We start from the raw sequence: 14247 nt of genomic DNA on the forward strand, positions 1-14247 counted from the left end.
CCTTGCTGCTGCTTCCATCAGCTGATTTGATTATCTAACTTGGGTAGGGGGCTGCCTAACACTGGGGGCACATCTGGCTAGTTAAACTGAAGAGGGGCCCTGCCATATGCTGGGGGGGGGGTTCATCTGGCTAACTTGAGGAGGGGGGGGCTACCTGTTACTGGCGGCTGATCAGCCTATCTAACTTGGGGGAGGGGGGGGGGGGGTGCCTAATACTGGGGCTGATCTGGTAATCCAAATACAAAAATGTTTATTGGCAGGACCAAATACACTTAGCATGGCCAAAGCAAAACGATAGCATTAGCATGGGAGGGGTGTTGTGAGATTAAGGGAAGGGTATAGGGGGTTGGCGTATACAATCCATAAGGGTGTGGAGAATATCGGGGACAGTATAGGGGGCTGGGAAATACAGTCCAAAGGGGTGAAGAAGGGAATAGGGGGCAGTGTAAGGGATATACAGTTTGTGGGGTGCCATGTTTCTCTCAGTTGGTGGCAGGTAGCGGCATATTGGGCCACTATTTGCATGGTTGTTTCCTCTTCCCTAGTTGGATGTAGATTTTCCTCTCCTCATCATAGGAGGTGAAATCCAGGATGTGGGCGGAGAGTCTCTGGGAATGGGCAGTCCTCACAGGTGCATATTTGCTGCAGTGTAGCAGGAAGTGGTCCTCATCCTCCAGGGCCCCCTGGTCACACTGCCTGCCTGCACAGCCTCTCCTCCCAGGGCTTCCATGTCTGTCTGTGCTGCCCTGTCTCTATCTCCAGGCTGTTTGCACTCAGATGGTACAAGATCAGGATCTGTGTATCTTTGGGGTAGTGTAGCCTCTCCAGATACAGGGCCATTTTGTACTCCCTCTGCAGTGATTGGTAGACAGTGAGTTTCTGGGAGTTCTTTATGTCACTCTTCCATTCCTCCAGATATCTCACTTTGTAGCTTTCTATAGTCCCTTTATTTGGGCTTTTGTCAAGCTCTGTTGGTGGTCCTGGCTGGGCTGGGCTGATGCTTTGCTTCAGAGTGCATGGTATGGCCTTGGCCCCCTGGCTCAGCAAGGCTTTATTGTGTAAGTGCCAGGGCTGCTGCTCTGTATGTGCGCCCAGTATGAGAGCGCCCTCTGCTGGATTGTCAGCCACAGTGGGAATCTGCCCGGCAGGCTGAGTTCGAAGTGCTGCAATGGACTTGGAGAATATTCTTGCAGAACTGTAGATGGAAGCCTTCTTTTGGGTTGGAGTCCCATTTTGATGGTTACTTGTCAGGGTAGGTGACCGGGCCCATACCTCACTACCATAGAGCAGGATTGGGGTGATAATGCTGTAGAATATTTTTTACTGTAAATTCTCATGGGTGGTTTCAGGTGGTACAGTTGCCTTCTGATGGCAAAAAAGGCTCTGCAGGCTTTTTCTTTCAGGGCCTTTTAATGCTGGCCTAAAACTCCCCGATTTAGTTAATCTCCAGCCCCAGCAGTAACTTCACCTCATAGTCATGCAGGAGGAGGCCTGGTGCTGGGGAGGGCTCCAGGGCTACAGCCAGTTGGTTGATGTATACAGTAGAATTCTAACATACAGTATATTCTACTGTATGTTAAAGAGCATTGCTCTCAGTCTGCAGCCCTGCCTGCCTCCTCGCCGCTGCTTGAAGAACGCGCTTCTCTTCCCATCCACTTTCACACTGCATTGGCTCCCGGTATATGAACTCTTATTCCGCTCTCTAGGAGTGTTAGGAAAAGGCCTGGGTGCCACACAGAGTCTAATGCCTTATATTTATATATATTAGCAGCATATATTTTCCCGCATGACCTGCTGACATGGGCCTTAATGAGGCTGTGCAGTGTGTAGATGTGGTCGCTGGTTTGGCATGTTCTGGATCGCCTTTTGCTGAGTACGTCCGACTCTGTGGGGAAGGAGAGGATCCTTTTATTAGTGATGCTGTTAAAGTAGACCTGAACTCTTGGACAGAACAGAAGGAAAACATAGAGAAATGCACCCTGGATGTATTTAGAGAGTTCAGCCTGTCTAATTCCCCCTCATCTGGGACTAATCACCACTGTAATTTGATCTCTGCAGCTGTGTCAGCTCAGGAATCTCCTCTACCATGGTGGAGTTGCTAATTTGTAAACACAGGATGTTAACCCTATGGGCTTGATTCACAAAAGAGTGCTAACTGTTAGCACGGCCGTTTTCGCGTGAATTTTCACATTGCGCGCGATCGTGAATTTTCGCGCGAAGCGATAACGGTTTCGCGCGCAAACGCGAATTTTTGCGCAAAAAGCGATTTCGCAGGAAAATTCGCGTTTGCGCGCGGAAACGTATACGTTTAGCGCGAAAATTCGCGATCGCGCGCAATGCGAAAATTCACGCGAAAACGGCCGTGCTAACAGTTAGCACTCTTTTTTTGTGAATCAAGCCCTATGTCTGCTTCCATGAAAGCAGGAAGTAGACACACTACAAATTTGTTGCAGTATTTGTGTCCGTTGTAACAAAGAAAGTTTTTTTTCTTTAGAGGTTATTATACTGTCGCATATCTTTTAGAGCAGAGAGGAAGTTCTGAGCTCAGGTCTACTTTAAACATTTTCCCCAGTGTGCTCCTGATACAGATTGCTCTGTAGGTAGCCGGATCATATCGGTCCACATGCTTGTGGATGGGTGTTATGAGGCCCTCGCTCCAGGCCTGGGGAAAGGAGCCGCACTCAGGATGAGGCTGAATAGTCCTGTGAGTGCCTCATGTATGTCTGGGGGGCTGTATTTCCTCATCTCTGGCCGGATGCCATCAGTACCACTGGCCTTCTTACATTTTATCAGCTTTATTCTTTCTCTTATTTCCTGCACTGTGATTGGTGTATCCAGAGGGTTCTGGAACTCCTTGATTGTCTCCTCCATGTCCTTCAGTTTTGCGGCTGTTTGTTTTTGTTCCAGGGTTTGGGCAATTTTCTGGGATGTCTTTGTAGAGGTGCCTGAAGTAGTGGAGCCAGATGTGGCCATTTTGGATATGGGCTTTTCTTGGGCTTTTTGCCGATATGGTTCCAGGTCTCCCAGAATGAGTTGTTCTGAAGGGAGTCCTCCAGCTGTTGGAGTTTGTGGGAGATGTGGCTCAGTTTTTTTCATCTGAGGGTGTCTTTGTATTGCCTCCTTAGATGGTCGTGGGCCTATCCCTTAGGTCTTGGTTGTTGGGGTCTCTGTGCTTTTGGTTACAGGCTGTCCTTAGAGAATTATGTAGAGCCTTACATTCACTGTCAAAACAATTTTGTGACTGTTTATTGGTGGGTCTCTTGATGTTGGTCTGCTTGAGGCCAGCTAGCACTGCCATAGTATATAAGATGTTACTGAAGTCCTTCACTGCATGGCTGACACCTTGTTGGTTTGGTTCATATGAGTTGGTATGAAAGATGCCAGCAGTTCTTGGATTTTGGCTGTGTTGGTCATGTTGGTGTATTCTGTGGCAGACTGTTTGGTCCATTTGAAGGACGGCGGCAGCTTGTAGAGACCGGTCTGGTCAGGCTGCTGTGTGGTTGGCTTATCAGTGGATTTCAGGTACAGCAGTATTTGGTTGTGGTCTGACAGGTGTGTTTCAGAGGTGACTGATGGGCATTGATGTTTATGCGGTCCGTGTCTGGGATGGCATAGTCTACCACACTGCTGCCCACGTGGGAGTTCATAGTAAATCTCCCAAGAGAGTCACCCCTGGCTCGCCCATTCATGAAGTAAAGGCTGAGGCTTCAGCACAGGTTTAAAAGGGTTTTCCCACTTGTGATACAAGTCTGAAGAGTCTGTGTGAATGACTGGCTGTTAGGTAAGAAACACATTAGCAAGCTAGTCTGTAGGCAGATAGGACATATTTTGATCTTTTAGTAGTGATGCACCATTCTCCATAAGAAAACCATTGACAGAAGAACAAAAGGTTACTGCAAGTTATAAAAACATACGGCTGTGCGCTGTGTTCACGCGGTTATCACGAGGGATGAATCATACTTCCACGTTGTGGATAGGCTGAAGGACGAACCCACCCAGTCACAACAAGTACTGAGCATGCGTGGCACGTGATATGGTTATATAACATTGTGTTGCAATAAGCGCGTAACCCTGAATTAACTGTTTCAGGGAATGCGCAACTTAACTAGAACTAGTTCTGTTTATGAAAATATTGACTATAAGTCATCCAACCGTAGTGAAGCTCATGCCTGTGCATCCCCAGGATGCAATAGGGAAAATGGGTGGAGCTATGAGTATAAGAAAGAGAGATTTCCCTTGCTCTGATGGGACTCTCCACTACTGACGAGTTGTGTGATGTTGTGTATGCGCTGCCTTCTGACGATCGCTGGTCCCCCGATACGGAGTGATGATGCAATATCCGGTAATGTATTGATTCTTTACTCTATTACTTATCCATGATTCACTGCTATACCTGTAAATAATGTAAATAATTGAATAAATATCCTAATACAGTGTGAAGTCGTAAGCTATGTATTTACCTAGTCTGTGTGCTAGTGTGAGTCGAGTGTGAGGCCTTAGCAACGCCAAAAACATAGCATTACATAAATGGCGACGAGGATGACTTTTGACCTCTGAAATATATTGCCTATGATTCTGTGGGTCTCTGGGTGTAATTTTGCAAAATTTGGCATTTTGCCAGTTAGTGGGGCAATTAATATAAATCTTTGTAAAATTGCCCCTGTATGGTATATTGACTTGATACTTGACATGTATATATCTTAGGACAGATTACAGGTGTGGGCAAAGTTTGGAGTCAGTAGCTCCTCCCACTTAGTTTCAAGTCAAGATATCTTTTGAACTAAGCAAAATTTACCTGTGGGAAGTTTGACCATTGGTGTCTAGAAGTTGAGGGGCACCTCTGGTCAAAGCCACGCCCAGTTGGCAGTGTGCCAAAAGTAAGGCAATATGTTTAAGAAAAAGGCCAAATGCCTAAAAGAACCTGCGGAGATCCCCGGCTGGACCGAGTCTCCGTATAATATTATAGCAGTGGAATTAGCTAGCCATGGGTTGGCAGAATCATGGGATAAGCAGTTAAAAGAATCAGAACCGGTTGATTTAGTTCAAGTACTTGAAAAACTCCCTGCCAAGGTAGGTGATGCAGTTACCCTAGCTAGAAGGAGCTGGGTGTTGGCCTCTGCATATCGTGGTGTGCACAAGCGATTGCAGAAGGCGTTCCAGGATCAAGAAAAGGCGGAACAGGCTCAACTTGAGGTTGAGGGACGCTGCCTGATGCTGGAATATAGTGGTTCCCCGTTAAAGCGGGTGATGTTGTTGCTCTCTCTAGATGTAGATAAGACTCTAGAGGGGGGCCCTGTTAAGGCGGGGCATGATGTCGCTCTCAGGCGGCATAGTGGGATGTTGTTGACAGCTTATAGAAAGCTTCAACAAAGATTGTGTAGGTTGAAAGAATCAGAATCCCTCAATGTTGTTACTTTACTTGAGGGTATTCCTGTTGGAAAAAGGCTAGTCCTGTTAGAAAAAGGAACTAGAGTAGGATGACAGAGTGATAGTTGCACAAGTGTCATCACAGGCAGCTGCAGATAAATACCAACATGTAACAGAATCTGCAGCTGGTAAAATAAATGTACTGGAGGAAGTAGCTGGGGAAGAGGCTCCTGTGATGACACATTTTGGATTGTTATCAGTGGAGCAGGGAGCTTCTGTGAATAAAAGGAAGCCAAACTCTGCCACTGATCATTGCACAAGAAATAGGACAATGTGCATTGAACTGGAATTGGAAGTGTTTAGCACAAAAGTATTTTGTTCCATTTGAAAAGATTAGGAATAGCTGGGAACTTTCTTTAGGTTGTTACTGCTGTTTTTGTCCCTCTTAAGGAAAACCCCATATTTTTAATGATAAAATATAGATGGGAAAAAGGGGCAGAGAGTAACCTGACAGTGAATCTCAGCTTTTACTACTACGGTTTTTAATACAGTCTGTGTCTTTGTTGGTAGATTTCGGAGTATAATCTTGGAGTGCTGTGTTTAAACTTGTAAAGCAAATTCCTTAAAGTGACAGTATCTGACTGCACTGGCAGAATTGAAATGGTAATATAATCTGGACAAGACAGGTGGGTTAACATTGTTGTTTCTAGTGAATGTTTTATATGGTGAATCCGTTATAGCGAGTCCTGATTAATTGTGTATTCATATGTCTGGTTTTTGTTTAATTGAATGCATAGAGGAATGTTTTTTAAAAAAAATGCATTTGTGCACGGGAGGTGAGTGCTCCTAGGGAATGTGTGTGAGCCAGTGAGTGTTTGAGATGCTGCTCTCCTCAACTGGGGGTGCTTGGCAAGCATTATTTTTTTTTTCATTCAGGAGTACATGCTGTAAAAAAAAATATTGACCTTTAACTCTTACTTCATGGGATATGCGTCTTGTTTGATAAAATAAATGGTTAAAGAGGTGAGAAATAGTAAAGCAACTTTCTTGTGTGTGTGTGCGTTGTGTGTTTGGTGCAGCACTGTGCGTTGTGCTGGGTTTTGCTAGAACTTCCAAATCCCTGCAAATGCTCATTTTTTTTTTTTTTTTTTTTTTTTTTTTTGGGTTACAGGGTCAAATGTGATTATGGTGTCACGGTGACATCTCTGCCAGCAATTTTTCCCCTGGTTTCTAGCTATAATTGTGCAGGAGTGAAATTGTTTACCTGTTGAGCTAAGAAAGCTAGATTAGATGAGACCGTGTGAAAGAAATAGAATTGTGAAGTCTATTATGGCAATGTAGAATGAAAATATTGCGTAATTAGACTGGAAAACCTTTTTATATAATATGCCTGTGTCTCTGCGTCTATTCAGAGTTTTGTTTTGTTTTTTTTTAGCACTGCACATGTGCAGGGAGGGGCGCAGAAACACTGGGGAAAAGTTGAGGGAGGATAGGGCCAGAGGCGGCCAGCGTGTGCGCAACGGTGTATGAGGGCACGCGCGTGGCGGGTGCATGTGCACAGCGGGCACATGCATGCGCAGCGAAAGGCCTAGCTTGTTTTTTTTTTAAACGGGCTAAGGTCATTAGTTACTAAATGAGATTTGTTTGTCTTGCAGAGAAATGTCTGGTTTCTCTAGGGTTGAATGTTGTACTGATTAGCTGAATGGCGTGAAGTGGCAGAATGTGTTGATGATGAAGTGTGAATTGAGTTGTTTCTAATGAATTGTATGAAGTTTGCTTTGAGACCTTACTGATATAGTGTATTATATGTTTAAGAATACCTCTGTTAAAGATGCTAGAATGTATGCATATGCTAGTTTAGAATAATACAAACAAACTGTGAAGATAACAGATTTTTGTTTATACCAGAAACTAGCTGGTGGGGTGGTTAAAGTAGAAACGATTTCTTATTGAAAAATGCATAAGGATGCGGTAGCTCCATATAGGGGAAAACCTGTATCAGCTGGGTTGGATTTGCATGCTTTAGAAGTTGTTATCATTAACCCCTCACAGGTTACAACCATTCCCACAGGTATAGGATGTAAAATACCTGACTAACATTATGGGCAAATAGCTACCCAATTCAGTTTTGCTCAGAAAGGAGCTATAGTAATAGGAGGAGTAATTGACTCCGACTATCAAGAATAAATTAAAGTGATCATGATTAACCTGGGAAATAGTGAGTTAATTATTGGAAGAGGAGAGAGGATGGGTTAAAGTTTTTAGGGGAGGACACTGTGTATACACAGGCCAAAGAGTTGTATAGCCCAGGTTCTCCTGAGGGCCCTTTTACACTTAATGCGCTGGTATGCATTAGTAGTAGTACGCATACAATTTTGTTGTTGTTTGTTTTTTCTTGTTTTTTGTTGTTGTTGTTTTTTCCCCAATGGCAATGCACTGTGAAAAGATTTCAATGTTTTTTCAGTGTATGGTGTGAAAGAGGCCATAGGGGGACACGGACGCTGGACTGTACATCAGTTGTTATTTTTTGATTACAGTTAACAGCAGCTGATTAAGTGTAAAGGGACCCTAATTCCTTTATTTGTAGAGAGGAAAGCCATCAGTAAAGGGTGATGAATATTTTGGTTCTACTAATACAGTAAATGTTGGAGCTAAAATGTGGGTCAGAATCCCCAAGGACCGCCTCCTCCAGCAGATGTGATTGCAGTAAGCAAGGACCGAACTCTGCTGGTAATGAGGCCAGAACAGAAAAGTGGGAATATATCCCACAGGAAAAATGTTATTTGCAAGAATAAGTCACACTTGTTTGGGTTTTTTGCAGATTGATCTCCATGTCTATGGCATTGTCCTTGGAATCCTTGGTATCGTGTGGTTGGAAAGCTGTTGCGTTAATGCAAGGACTTCAGGTATTCGAGTAACCGATACAGGGGATCCACGGTGACTTTCGTGTGGGGAAATAAAACCAAGAGTTGTCTACAGAGAAACTTTACCGGTAATGCTAGGCAAGCATGTGACGTTCTCAATGTTACTTTCAATGGAACATGTCTCGGTGGGGCCTACTTTGATATTTGTGGATATGATGGATGCTAAAGTGGACCCTGGGCATATAAAGAGACTACCTTCCACTTGTGTAAAGGTGGGGCAACATGCCTAAAAGACTGTGATTCATGCTAAAATCACGTTTCCAGCTGCCATAAACTGTTCTAAACCACACCAAATACGGAGAGAGTGGTATGACACTTTGTTAGGAGGATATGGGACATTGACTGGAACTCTTAATAGTCTTGATATTGAAACATTAGCAAATAGATTGCATAACGCTGGAAGTAAAATAAATGATGTCTTAACTTTACAAGCTAAATAGATGCCAACTATATGGGCGCCATTTAAAATTACAAGCTAAAATAGATGATGATTTGCTTGACTTAATTAACGCAAGTGCCTCTGTTATGTATGAAACAGATGTTGATATAACTAGAATTGTAAACTGGACTATCTGTTCCATGCAAACCTTACAACATCAACAACAGAAAGGGTTATTTCAAACTATGTTGTTGACTGGATGTGAGGAGGTTTGGAGGACCGTGTTCAGTTCCATGATAAGAACTGATCACTGGATAGATATCAAAGCACCTAAAGTGATGTGCAATGATACATTTTGCATGGGACAATTGACACTTTACAATGTTACTAAAAGTAGTATAATGTGTAAGAATGTTATTTTGCCATTATTAATTGGGCCAGAAGGTGATCAGCACTTCTGGGTACCTACGTTTTATGGACAGGTTATTGATGACAGCAACAGAACAGATGATTTGACTTTTTGTGATAATACTTTAAACAGTAAAATATGTAAGTTACAGTCTACTGCATATGAACCTTGTTTGTTACAGAACACTGTAAACAAATGTGGGCGGACCATAATGCCTATAACATACCGCTGGATGGTGGAAATAACACCTCAAGTGGTATGTGTAGTGACAGATCGTCAGGTGGTCCCTAAAATGAGGGTGCCTTTTGCAGGATGTATACACAATATCACTGTATTCCAATGGGAAAATGAAACTTTTATGTTGATGCCTGATATAGCGTTAACTACAAAGGTTTCCTGGCAAGGCCAAGGTTTGGAAGTTCCCAATTGGGATCTAAACCTGACTAAACTAAAGCGGATTGTTGAAAAATCTAACGGAAGTGAAAAAGTGTTATTAAAAAGTTGAATAGAAGTATAATCGTACACCAGCTCAGTACTGCCGTGATTGCAAACAAAATTGTTAAAGTGGGCTCTGCCATAGCAGATGCCACCTCTCACCATTGGTGGGATGTATTTATGGGTTATTCGCCATCAGCAGAAACAATGATGAAGTGTATAGTTCATCCTATTTTTTGATTGTAATGATTGTTATAGTTATCCTATCCAGATGGAACTGGTATGTGGCATATGGGATCTGTTGTAAGAGGAAAAAAAGTTGTCATGGTTTCATATGTTAATGGTCATCACTAAGGACCGAATGTGATACAAGTCTGAAGAGTCTGTGTGAATGACTGGCTGTTAGGTAAGAAACACATTAGCAAGCTAGTCTGTAGGCAGATAGGACATATTTTGATCTTTTAGTAGTGATGCACCATTCTCCATAAGAAAACCATTGACAGAAGAACAAAAGGTTACTGCAAGTTATAAAAACATACGGCTGTGCGCTGTGTTCACGCGGTTATCACGAGGGATGAATCATACTTCCACGTTGTGGATAGGCTGAAGGACGAACCCACCCAGTCACAACAAGTACTGAGCATGCGTGGCACGTGATATGGTTATATAACATTGTGTTGCAATAAGCGCGTAACCCTGAATTAACTGTTTCAGGGAATGCGCAACTTAACTAGAACTAGTTCTATTTATGAAAATATTGACTATAAGTCATCCAACCATAGTGAAGCTCATGCCTGTGCATCCCCAGGATGCAATAGGGAAAATGGGTGGAGCTATGAGTATAAGAAAGAGAGATTTCCCTTGCTCTGATGGGACTCTCCACTACTGACGAGTTGTGTGATGTTGTGTATGCGCTGCCTCCTGACGATCGCTGGTCCCCCGATACGGAGTGATGATGCAATATCCGGTAATGTATTGATTCTTTACTCTATTACTTATCCATGATTCACTGCTATACCTGTAAATAATGTAAATAATTGAATAAATATCCTAATACAGTGTGAAGTCGTAAGCTATGTATTTACCTAGTCTGTGTGCTAGTGTGAGTCGAGTGTGAGGCCTTAGCAACGCCAAAAACATAGCATTACACCACTTTAGTTTACTGTGTTGTCATAGCTATTTCTTGGCGTCTACATTAATTCCTGGTAATAGCTCTCTCCTCCAAGTGTGTATGTGTTTCCATCAGAGGTCAGGTAGTCCTTCTCTGTGCCTGTTGTAGCATTGAGGTCCCCATAGATGAGCACCCTGTCCTGAGACTGGAAGTGGCTGGCTAGCTAAACTGGGGATGGGGGCTACCTAATACTTGGTGCTGATCTGGCTATCTAACATTGGGGAGAAGGCTTCTTAATACTGGGGGCTTATCTGGCTTTCTAAACTGGGCAGGGAGCTACCTAATACTGGGAGTCTGATCTGGCTATCTATACTGGGGATGGGGGCTACCTAATAGTGCGGACATATTTGGCTAGCTAAACTTGGGTGGGGGCTACCTAATACTGGGGGGCTGATCTGGCTATCTAAACTGGGGTGGGGGGGTTACCCAATACTGGGGGGCACATCTGGCTATGTAACTTGGGGAGGGTGCTGCCTAATAGTGGGGGCATTTATAGCTATCTAACTTGGGGGGGGGGGGGGGGGGGGCGACAGCCTAACACCTAGCTTAACTGGGGAGGGGGCTACCATATACTGGGGGCCGATCTGGCTTTCTTAACTTTGGGAGGGACCTACCTAATACTGGGGAGACATTTGGCCAGCTAATCTGAGGAGGGGGCTGCGATATACTGGGAAGCTAATCTGGCTGTCTAACTTGGGTAGGGGCACCGCCTAATACTGGGGGCTTCTCTGGCTATCTAGAGTAGTAGGGGTGTCTCAGCACCCTTTAGGAAAAGACACAGGAGACAAAAAAATGGGAGCCCAATATGTTTTCATATACGAGATACCAACAGGTAAGGTAATTGTACTACTCACAAAGGCGGGTTGCAGAGGGGCAACCAACCACAGGAAGCAGGTGGAGAGAACAAACCCGCCTCCACTCGGGGTGGTCCAGCTGGACCTGGGTGTGGTCACTCTCCTTGGTAAAAGTGACAAATTAGTGAGGAAGTGTATACTGCCAACCAAGGAAGGGAAGCTGTGACAAAGAGTGCTGTAGTGAGAGATAGGAGTCCTACCAGGAGAGGGGAAAGAAGTCTACATACGCTGCCCCCGCTGATCTCTCCTGGTAGGACTCCTATCTCTCACTGGTGTCACTACAGCACTCTTTGTCACAGCTTCCCTTCCTTGGTTGGCAGGAAACTTCATCACTTCCTGTTGCTTCTGTCATGTTGGGCAGCTGTGTGGTTTGTTTCCTCTCCCTCTACAGCGGGGTGCTCTGTTCCTTACAGTTAATTATTTTTTCTGGTTTTTTTTTTTAAAGTGCACAGTGTTTTTTCCTATTGATCTGCTCACTATATATATATATATATATGTATGTATGTATGTATGTATGTATCTATATATCTATATCCTACCAATATTATAAGTGCTAAAGTTTGGATGTTTGTTACTCCATCATGAAAAAATGGCTGAAGAGATTTGAATGAAACTTGACACACACCTAGTACATTACCGAGAATAACGTATAGGATACTTTTTATCCCCATAACCAAAAAGTAAGTGCCAACAAATACAAATTTCACTGGGAAAATGTAGAAATGTTCTGTACCGTGTTAGCCAAACAATATATGTAGGTAGAAAAAAACAAAGTCTTGTAAAAGTAATACCTTTTAATGGCTAACCGATTAAAGTTAAATAATGCAAGCTTTCTGGGATCTAGTCCCCTTCTTCAGGCATATTTCCAGATGTTAGCTGTAGTAAAACACTGATGCAGGTAAATAGCAAACACGAAGATGGCAGTTGTGCTGGTTGCTGTTTAGCAGTTAGATGTCAGGTGATCAGTAGGCTGGAGCCAGTGAGCTCATGCAAGCAAACATGAAATCTAGCAGGTTTCTGAAGATCATGAAGCCAAGTCAATCATGTTACATAAGGAGTCATGAATCCCATTCCACAATTTAACCCTTCTGTTAATGTCTTGAACATTTTCATAAATTTGTACTCAGAAATCTTTCTTGCTTATTCATTTTTGAAGTTACCCTTAAAGGATACTCGAACTGACATGTGACATGATGAGATGTATGTATGTACAGTGCCTTGCACACAAATAACTATGCTGTGTTCCTTTTTTTCTTTCTCTGCCTGAAAGAGTTAAATATCAGGTATGTAAGTGGCTGACTCAGACAGGAAGTGACTACAGTGTGACCTTCACTGATAAGATTTTCCCCTTTTTATCTCTTTCTTACTCTCAGTAGCCATTTTCTGCTAGGAAAGTGTTTTATTGTTGGAATTTCTTATCAGTGAGGGTCACACTGTAGTCACTTCCTGTCTGAGTCAGCAATTTACATGCCTGATATTTAACGCTTTCAGACAGAGAAAGAAAAAAAGGAGCACAGCATAGTTATTTGTGTGCTAGGCACAGTACATACACATGTCTATCTCATCATGTCACATGTCAGTTCGGGTATCCTTTAAGAATAAGTACTCTGAGATCTTGCATGCTGTGTCCTGGTTCACAGAAGTGTTGACCCACTGGTGTGTCCATTTTACTCTCATTAATTTTAAAGCAGTGATGGTTCATTCTTGTGGACAGTTTTTGTTCTGTTTCTCCTATATAGATTCCTCTTGAGGGGCATTTCATGCAGCGTATCATGTATACAACATTGGATGACTCACAGGGAAATTGGTCTGATATTTGATGATATTTCTGTGAGTTTGGTATTTGTATTTGGCTTGTGCATAAGATATAAGGGCAGGTCTCACACCTTGCGTTATTGCAGGGTAATGTGCCTGGAGTTTCTGGTGTAGATAATGCACTTCTGATAATCATTTGTCTCAAACTGGGAGTTTGTCTGAAAGCAAGCAGTGGTAAATCAGGAAAAACTTCTTTCAGGCCTTTGTCTTTGTGAAGTATCGGTTGCAGGGCTTTCGATGTCTTCCTCAGTGTCTTTAATCTTGGGTTGTAGGCGACCACTATTGGGACTCTGTTGTTTTCAGTCTTTGGGGTGTACTTCAATAGTTCCTCTCTAGATTTTAAAGTTTCTCTGTGTATTAGATCATCAACGATTTGTGGATGATATCCCTGATCTATGAATATATTACGTAGCGACATAAGTTGTCTGTCTCTGTCCTCTGAATTAGAACATATTTGGTTATACCTCAGAGCCTGGCTGTAAACAATAGATTTTTTTTGGTGTGTTCCGGGTGGAAACTATTCCACTTGAAGTAAATATGCTGGTCAGTTGGTTTACGGTAGATGGATGTTTGTAAAAATCTATCTTGTACATAAAGCTGCACGGTTTTGCGGTTTAAAACCGAAACCGCGATTCACATGCGGGCGATCTTCAGATCGTCAGTAGCGTCGTTTTTTTTTTTTTCAGCGCTCGCTGCGCTTGGCCGCATGGTTTCGCCTACCGCCGCGCCGTCACAAACAGCAGTGCATATTTTTTACTGTTAACAAGCCGGGCAGCAGGGGACGAGTCCAGTCTAGCTTCTGGCTGGAACGGAGTCCGCTACATTACGGAAGCTTCCTTCTCCCCTTAGCTGCCGCTGCTTGTCTCTCTGCCCGGCATCTCTCACATGTGTTT

At 43.3% G+C, this 14247-nt stretch overlaps 1 long non-coding RNA gene across 1 annotated transcript; it reads left to right on the plus strand.

Annotated features, from left to right (window-relative positions):
* The first annotated feature begins 3745 nt into the window (after window positions 1-3745).
* LOC137535338 (uncharacterized) lies at window positions 3746-10575 on the plus strand. Its single transcript, XR_011024397.1, has 2 exons — window positions 3746-6053; window positions 8189-10575. It is a non-coding gene; the product is annotated as an uncharacterized lncRNA (long non-coding RNA).
* Window positions 10576-14247: the final 3672 nt, after the last annotated feature.

This window comes from Hyperolius riggenbachi, chromosome 10 (assembly GCF_040937935.1).
Source record: "Hyperolius riggenbachi isolate aHypRig1 chromosome 10, aHypRig1.pri, whole genome shotgun sequence".
Taxonomy (NCBI): domain Eukaryota; kingdom Metazoa; phylum Chordata; class Amphibia; order Anura; family Hyperoliidae; genus Hyperolius; species Hyperolius riggenbachi.